Source organism: Antedon mediterranea, chromosome 5 (assembly GCF_964355755.1).
Source record: "Antedon mediterranea chromosome 5, ecAntMedi1.1, whole genome shotgun sequence".
Taxonomy (NCBI): domain Eukaryota; kingdom Metazoa; phylum Echinodermata; class Crinoidea; order Comatulida; family Antedonidae; genus Antedon; species Antedon mediterranea.
The window spans coordinates 11,064,232-11,072,266 of NC_092674.1; the positions used below are offsets into that span (position 1 = coordinate 11,064,232).

Genomic DNA, 8,035 nt, shown 5'->3' on the forward strand with positions numbered 1-8,035 from the left:
GCTAGGTCACTTTGTCGTGTGGAGGAATGAAATATCGTCGAAAATCATGTGATGCAAGGTTAACGCCTGCGGGCGCAAGCATACATTTTCCCTTGTCACACACGTCATACACATACACTCTGGGTGAGAAAACTTTTTCAGTTCTGCCAAAGAATATACAGTCGGGCAGCAAAGTGGTTGACCTCGCGAATTATTACCAAATCAAAATTTGAATTGCCGCCATCTTGGAATCGCGATAAAGCAAGTAGTGCGGAATTACAAAATGCAGCCAAAAAAATTTTCAATAACATTTAAATAGCATATACATACAATTAAATTTATATTAATAAAATTCAACAAAGGAGTTTACGAAAGATAGGCTACTTAAGAAATACTGCCGAGATCGGTTCCCCCACACGGCGTAGGGTACCGCAGTGCTAAGGGGCCTAGGTAGGAAAAAATCTGATTTTACCTATTAAACATGCTTGAACCAAGGCCATTTCAATATATATTATCCAGATTATATATCAAAACAAACTGATAAAAGGATTTGTTGATTTGCTTCTGATGAGAAAAGTGCCGGATTCATTTCGTTGACGGCGAATGAATACACGAATTTTCGCCATTTTCTAGCACTAGCCTTGGGTACCCAGACAGCTGATAACGATTATATTCGATTGTCCAGACGTCTCTGCTACTGGTGCTCAATACTACAGTATGTACCATGGACCTATAGGTCCATGGTATTACTGTACATATAGTACTGTATGTTTAGTTTTTGCTTTCTTTATGGCAAAATAAATATTTAATTTTTATTATTGCTTATTTTCCTTTAACTTTATCCAAGAAGAAGTACATATTATTATATATATGCATATTACAGTCAAGTTGCAACTGCCACGAATCCACTCCACTTTGGTTACTAACTAAATAATTAATACTAATAGTATAACACCATAACTAACAAACAAATTAACAAGTTAATAAATTAACCACCATTAAATAATTTTATTTACACAAAAGTATTTTACATACAGTATAACATGTAATATCTTGTTTACATCGAAGTAAAATATGCCTATCAAACTATCTTGCTCAGGCTAAAATATCAAGTTACATATGTCAATATTCGAGTTAAACCATCGCGACAATAAAAATTTTAATTTTTTTTTTATTTTTAAAGACATCGGTTGCGTACATCAATTTACAAATATCAAAATAGCATTGTTTTTGCAGCACAAGATGAATCACAAGTCGGATAGTTTATTCTTAGAAACCTGAAAGAAAAAAAAACACCAATAATGAGCTATTCATAGTTAAATAATTTTAATGTCAACTTTAGTCATCCTAAATTTTGTCCCCATGATCACCTGTGTATATATATATATCATACTATGTACGACCATCCAAATTACCTCATCCTACCTACAGTCCTTCCTAGCCTAGGCTACATTATTGTCATTATATATTTACAAACCTCCAACAGCCACAACGTATTTTCTTTTCTTTGGCAAAGCATTTCCCGTAATATAGTCCTAAATTAATTAAATAAATTGAAAGGTCTAGGCCTTTCTTTAAATATCCGACGATATATATCTATAATTCAGTGGATATAAATTCAACATTTTAAACATAATATGGCTTCACATTGATTATAATAAGTCGGCGATATGCCACTAAAAACTAGCCTGCGGCCCTCTCTATCCCTACAAATAGCACTGGGTTTCCGTCTAATGGGCTAGGCCTAGGCCTAGATAATACAAGTTGGGTAAATTTTTTTACAACCAAATAATCTACAATTATATTGCAATATTTACCAAACTAGCACCAAATCCAAAATAATAAAGCTACTAATAACCTATTTTGGTATATTAACTGGTTTAAAAACGGATTGCACATAGTGATTTTGAAGGATTGAAATTACTCAACCACACGGCCTGTACTAAACATACGAATCCAAGATGGAGTCTGCTTAGAATATATCCCCATTTTGAACGGATATTGAATCCGTCCCACAAGCTGAACCAAGCTTAAACTTTCAGAAAAGATAGATTAATAACCTAATAACCAACCACTAAGTTTTTATAAAGGTTCCGTGCTGATGAGAAAAGTGCCGGATTCCCTACGAAACCAAACAAATAAATCATGTAGCCTACCTCAACGCACACCTCCATCTGCACATTTTTCTTCAATAAGGTCTGTCGTCATTTCCTGGGCTTTTTATACCAAAATTTTGTGGCAGGAATAATCTTCCATATTAGGAATAACAATTTCCAAATATAGAAAGATATAATTTAACCCGGATGGTGGAAATTGCAGCAGATTTGTAAGGGTATTCCCATGCAAAATGCTTGCCGCGAAGTGAAAAGCGAACCGGAAGTCACTATAACTTGGCGATGCTCAGTGACCTGCGTAGTTAAAAAACAGCGTTTTAACGGTTAAATGAGCACTTTGCTGCTCGACTGATATATCACAAGAATGAGTATTCCGCGATTTTTGCATGAGAAATTTGTAACAGAGAGCTCCAGTGAGTGATGCCCGCCCTCATAAGGGCGGATGTATACATACTAAATAAGACTTGATTTAATAGATATTATACATGTCACATTAAATAGAATTATGATAATAGTTTTTGCAATTGTAAACTATTTTATAATACATATTTATTAACAAACTAGTGTACATTCACTTTTACAGACAATTATTTACTAACATGCTAAGTTAGTTCACAAAAAAGGCCTAACACAGCAACACCAAAATCAACGAATCGTTACTCAGCACGGCATATTCTTTACCATTGCCGTGTACTACTCTACGCCCGGTAAATTAAGTATTGTTTTTATGATATAAATTAGTATAAAATACATGTTGTTAATAGGACAAAATGTTAAATGTCATTAACATTTATTTGTTTTACCAGAAACAAGTTAAATATAGGAATATTATTAAACTATCTTTCGTGAAAACGCGTAAACAACAACACGCACGGTCACGCTATCGTAGCGCCCGGTTGATAAAGCAAACTGTTTATACCGCAGTTTTTACTAAATAAATTGCATAAAACGAACAATTAAATATTCAAATAGCATTTAACATGATGTTGGCATGTAGTTGATAACATTTTTTATCATGAAAATACTACCGGTGGTCCAGCCTTTAATTATACCTCCATGGTGAAACCGTCACAAAAAGTTGTATACATCCCAGATACATCCACACTTTTGGCGGCGCCCTACCACATGGACAATATTACTGTTACAGGAAAAATCGCGGATTACTCATTCTTGTGATTATTCTTTGGTTCTCCACATGGGAAAAAAGGTTATTATGTATTTTAAAATACACTCAATGATTAGATTGTGAATGGTCAATTAATAAATACTGCTAGCTAAGTTGTCTGTTGCATCTTCTTGATTATGAATAGAAATAATCAAAGTAGTAAATTAAAGGAAGACACGGAATAATTATATCAGATCTGAAGTACAATACTGGTATTATTAATGACAATACGAGTAGTACACTACGTGACAAGATTAGTGTTGTTTATTAAGTATGCAATAATTTGAGTATTAGCGCGATCGCTATCACCTGGATGGGAGACCGTCTAGGTAATGTTTGACTCATATTTTTCATTTTTGTTTAGACATAACAACTAAACATGGGATTTTTGTTTTAATTTTATAAATATTTAATACATATTAATAAAAATTAAAATTAAAATACTGTGGAGTATCAGTGGTGACTGGATTTTTTTTTTTTTTTAGATCAATCAATTCAATTCAATTTTATTTCTCAAATAAAAACAAAATACAGTTACATTTTCTAGAAATAATAGATAATAAATGAGAAAAAGAGTACCCCACTGGAAGCTTAAGCTTTAAAATGTGGGGTCCAGGCAACATATTTAAAATTAAGGTAAGGTAAGAAATATATATAATTATATGATAATGAACAAAAAAGACATTTAACTTAACAAATGCAGTTACAATTTAACTTAAGACAGATATATATTAGCTTAAACAATAATAGTAGAAACAAGGTAATCATGTAATTTGAACATAAATGAAGATATAAAATTAATAATTTTGAGTTCTTCAGGTAAAGAATTCCATTTTGTGGTCCTTGAAAAGATATATCATGCTTGCCAACCTCCGTATTAAAACAATCATAAGCATAATCTAATTTATTTCTGGTATTATAATTATGAATTGAAGTGAACTAAATGTTTGAAAATAAGTATAAAAAATTCTGGGCAGTTGATTATGTTTGAATTTAAACATAAATAAAGTAAGTCGTAAATATTAAGTGTATTAATTAGATAAGACAAAAAGAGTAGCAGAATGGTGGAGGTAATGTACATTATAAACTGATCTTAAAGCTCTTTTTTTGCAAAATATAAATACGGTTTAAATTAAAATTTGAAGTAAAACCCCAAACGGTTATACCATAAATTAAATGTGGCAAAAAAGTGATTTATAAATTAATAGTAATACGGAAGAAGGCAAGGCATGTTTTTAAGTTTATTGAGGACACCGACCACTCTTGATAGTTTTAATGAAATTGTATTAATATGAGAACTAAAAGATAAGTATTCGTCAATAAAAATGCCAAGAAATGTTGTTGCTTTTGTTCTTTCAATTTCGCTGATGCCGTAATATAATTTAGGAATTTAGGAATGGACAGTAGGCCTACAAATAAAATAAGTAAAGCTTTATATTTAAAACAGCAAAAAAGAAATTCGGGTAGCACTAACCCTTCCTCAGTTCAAGTGAGAGTGCTTGGAGAAATGTTTTATAAAACAGCATTGTCATTATTTTAGTAATTTGCCTTTTTGATTTATATCTATCAATATTATTGAATATTATAATTATGATTATTCATAAATTAAAACAAATAACTAAAGAGGGAGGGCAGCAAACAGTTATTACATCATAGTTACACTTATCCCCACATGATACACTGTCTCGATGCGATACATTGGTTTTTGTGAACAAACCCTCTAATATAATAAATGGGCAGACTATTAAATAAGCAATGGTACTCACAATAGTTATTATAGACATCATGAATATAACGTATCTACCATAGATTCTCAATAGGTTTTTTTGTAGACTACATGTTACTTGCTTTAATTCATTTGACCCTGTCTATAACATACCGGGGTATTTCACACGTATACGGCGTTTTATTACGCCGTACTGACGACCGATCAGTTAAATTGCAGGAAAATAGTGTAGGCCTATAACAAATTATAATTTTAATATCATTAGGCCTACACTCTCCACATTTTTGTGTATACAAAATGAATATAACGTACAACCCTTCCTTAATGAATGTATACGTAAACCGCGTTCTGCTGCTGTGTGTAGTAATGCATGGAGGAATCGGTATCCTCCCGAATATAGGCACAGTTATCAGGCCCGTAGCCAGGGGGGGTTTTTATGGTTCGGGCGAACCCCCCCTTTACAGCGAACCCCCCCCCCCCCTTAACCGACTGCGAACCCCCATCCCCGACATGCCCAATACCTCACCCTCATCTCCGAAAATCGTCCAAATACGTGCCCCACAGTACAAAAAGTTGTTCGTAAATTAAAAAATTCGTAAACTCGTTCGGAATAACTCATACAGTACCTTCTTCCCTGTATGAGCGTACTTCGAGCGATATAGTCTGTAAATTTCTAAGAGTTGCAAATGAATTGCCGATTTTATCAACATGATATTGACGCGTCTCACAGCGAGCTGGGGGACGAACGATTCGTACAAAGGACACCGCCAGACAACTGCGTACCAATTGTTTAGATCACTGGCAGTCAGGCAGCATGCATAAAGTATATAGCCTTCCGACATACATCAGTATTTATGTGTGGCTATGAAGTATAATGTATCATAGAGGATTATAGTGAATATTAATATTTTACACTATAATATCTATGGTATCATGTACTGTAGTTCACATTATGGCATCCGATTATTTTTTTCTAGACCACCAGCCGATACGTACTCAAATGTATCAATATCACCTATTTACATTGGCATATTTAATTTCCTCAACAAATTGCTGTAAATAAATATTATAGATAGAGCTATAATAAGAATTGCATTTTCCTTCACCCAGTGTGCTTTTTTCGGGGCTTCTCCTAGACGTACGTTCGCATTGAACTTGAACGCAAAACAAAATATCGAGTAAAATGATCTAACAATCGGCGGTTCCGCACAGAGCACGCGCATCTAACATACGGCAACAAATGTTATCGTTTAAATAGTCCACGAGTCCAAGTACGATCGTTTTGCTCATTGGTAGCATGCTGCATGAGAGTGTCTTTTCCGGCCATCTAGGGGTGTCATTTAACAAAATTTGCTTCGCCGATACGTACTCAAATGTATCAATATCACCTATTTACATTGGCATATTTAATTTTCTCAACAAATTGCTGTAAATAAATATTATAGATAGAGCTATAATAAGAATTGCATTTGCCTTCACCCAGTGTGCTTTTTTCGGGGCTTCTCGTAGACGTACGTTCAAATTGAACTTGAACGCAAAACAAAATATCGAGTAAATGATCAAATAATCGGCGGTTCCGCACAGAGCACGCGCATCTAACATACGGCAACAAATGTTATCGTTTAAATAGTCCACGAGTCCAAGTACGATCGTTTTGCTCATTGGTAGAATGCTGCATGAGAGTGTCTTTTCCGGCCATCTAGGGGTGTCATTTAACATTGCTTCGCCGATACGTACTCAAAATGTATCAATATCACCTATTTACATTGGCATATTTAATTTCCTCAACAAATTGCTGTAAATAAATATTATAGATAGAGCTATAATAAGAATTGCATTTTCCTTCACCCAGTGTGCTTTTTTCGGGGCTTCTCCTAGACGTACGTTCGCATTGAACTTGAACGCAAAACAAAATATCGAGTAAATGATCTAACAATCGGCGGTTCCGCACAGAGCACGCGCATCTAACATACGGCAACAAATGTTATCGTTTAAATAGTCCACGAGTCCAAGTACGATCGTTTTGCTCATTGGTAGCATGCTGCATGAGAGTGTCTTTTCCGGCCATCTAGGGGTGTCATTTAACAAAATTTGCTTCGCCGATACGTAGGCCTACTCAAATGTATCAATATCACCTATTTACATTGGCATATTTAATTTCCTCAACAAATTGCTGTAAATAAATATTATAGATAGAGCTATAATAAGAATTGCATTTGCCTTCACCCAGTGTGCTTTTTTCGGGGCTTCTCCTAGACGTACGTTCGCATTGAACTTGAACGCAAAACAAAATATCGAGTAAATGATCAAACAATCGGCGGTTCCGCACAGAGCACGCGCATCTAACATACGGCAACAAATGTTATCGTTTAAATAGTCCACGAGTCCAAGTACGATCGTTTTGCTCATTGGTAGAATGCTGCATGAGAGTGTCTTTTCCGGCCATCTAGGGGTGTCATTTAACAAAATTTGCTTCGCCTCAGGCCCACCCCAGGGGTGGGGGGTGGGGTGACCCAAATACTTAGTGTGCGAACCCCCCCTTGACAGATCCTGGCTACAGCCCTGGTTATTATCAATTAATGAGTCAAATAATGTATGAGCGTGTATTGTTATATTATTTAATTATATTGAGGGTTAGCGCGAACGCAGTCCCTCGCTATCAGAAATTTTACACACGATTTTCAATCGCAAGGGTCAACCTGGCTATGTACAATGCCGAGGCCTCACCTTGGGAGGACAATCCTTCTTGATCAAAGTCACTCCTGTGTCAGGTAAGTATGCTTGTACGTAATTAATGGATGGATACATAAATTCAACACCTGATTCGATGTTAACAATGTCGTAGATATTAAGTAATATAAGAACTTATTCGCACCCGTTTGAAAATGAGTAATTTAAAAAAACATATTTTGAATTGAAAAAAAAAATGATGATTTTTCTAACAATATGATGATAATCAATGCATTTAATATTATTATTTTCCGCTGAATATTCATAATACTTAATATATATTATCATAAATGATTCATTCGTTTATATATAGATATAATT

General features: G+C 34.5%; 1 pseudogene; it reads right to left on the reverse strand.

Annotated features, from left to right (window-relative positions):
• Window positions 1-7,612: 7,612 nt before the first annotated feature.
• Window positions 7,613-7,763, reverse strand: LOC140050606 (U1 spliceosomal RNA; annotated as a pseudogene).
• Between the last annotated feature and the right edge of the window lie 272 nt (window positions 7,764-8,035).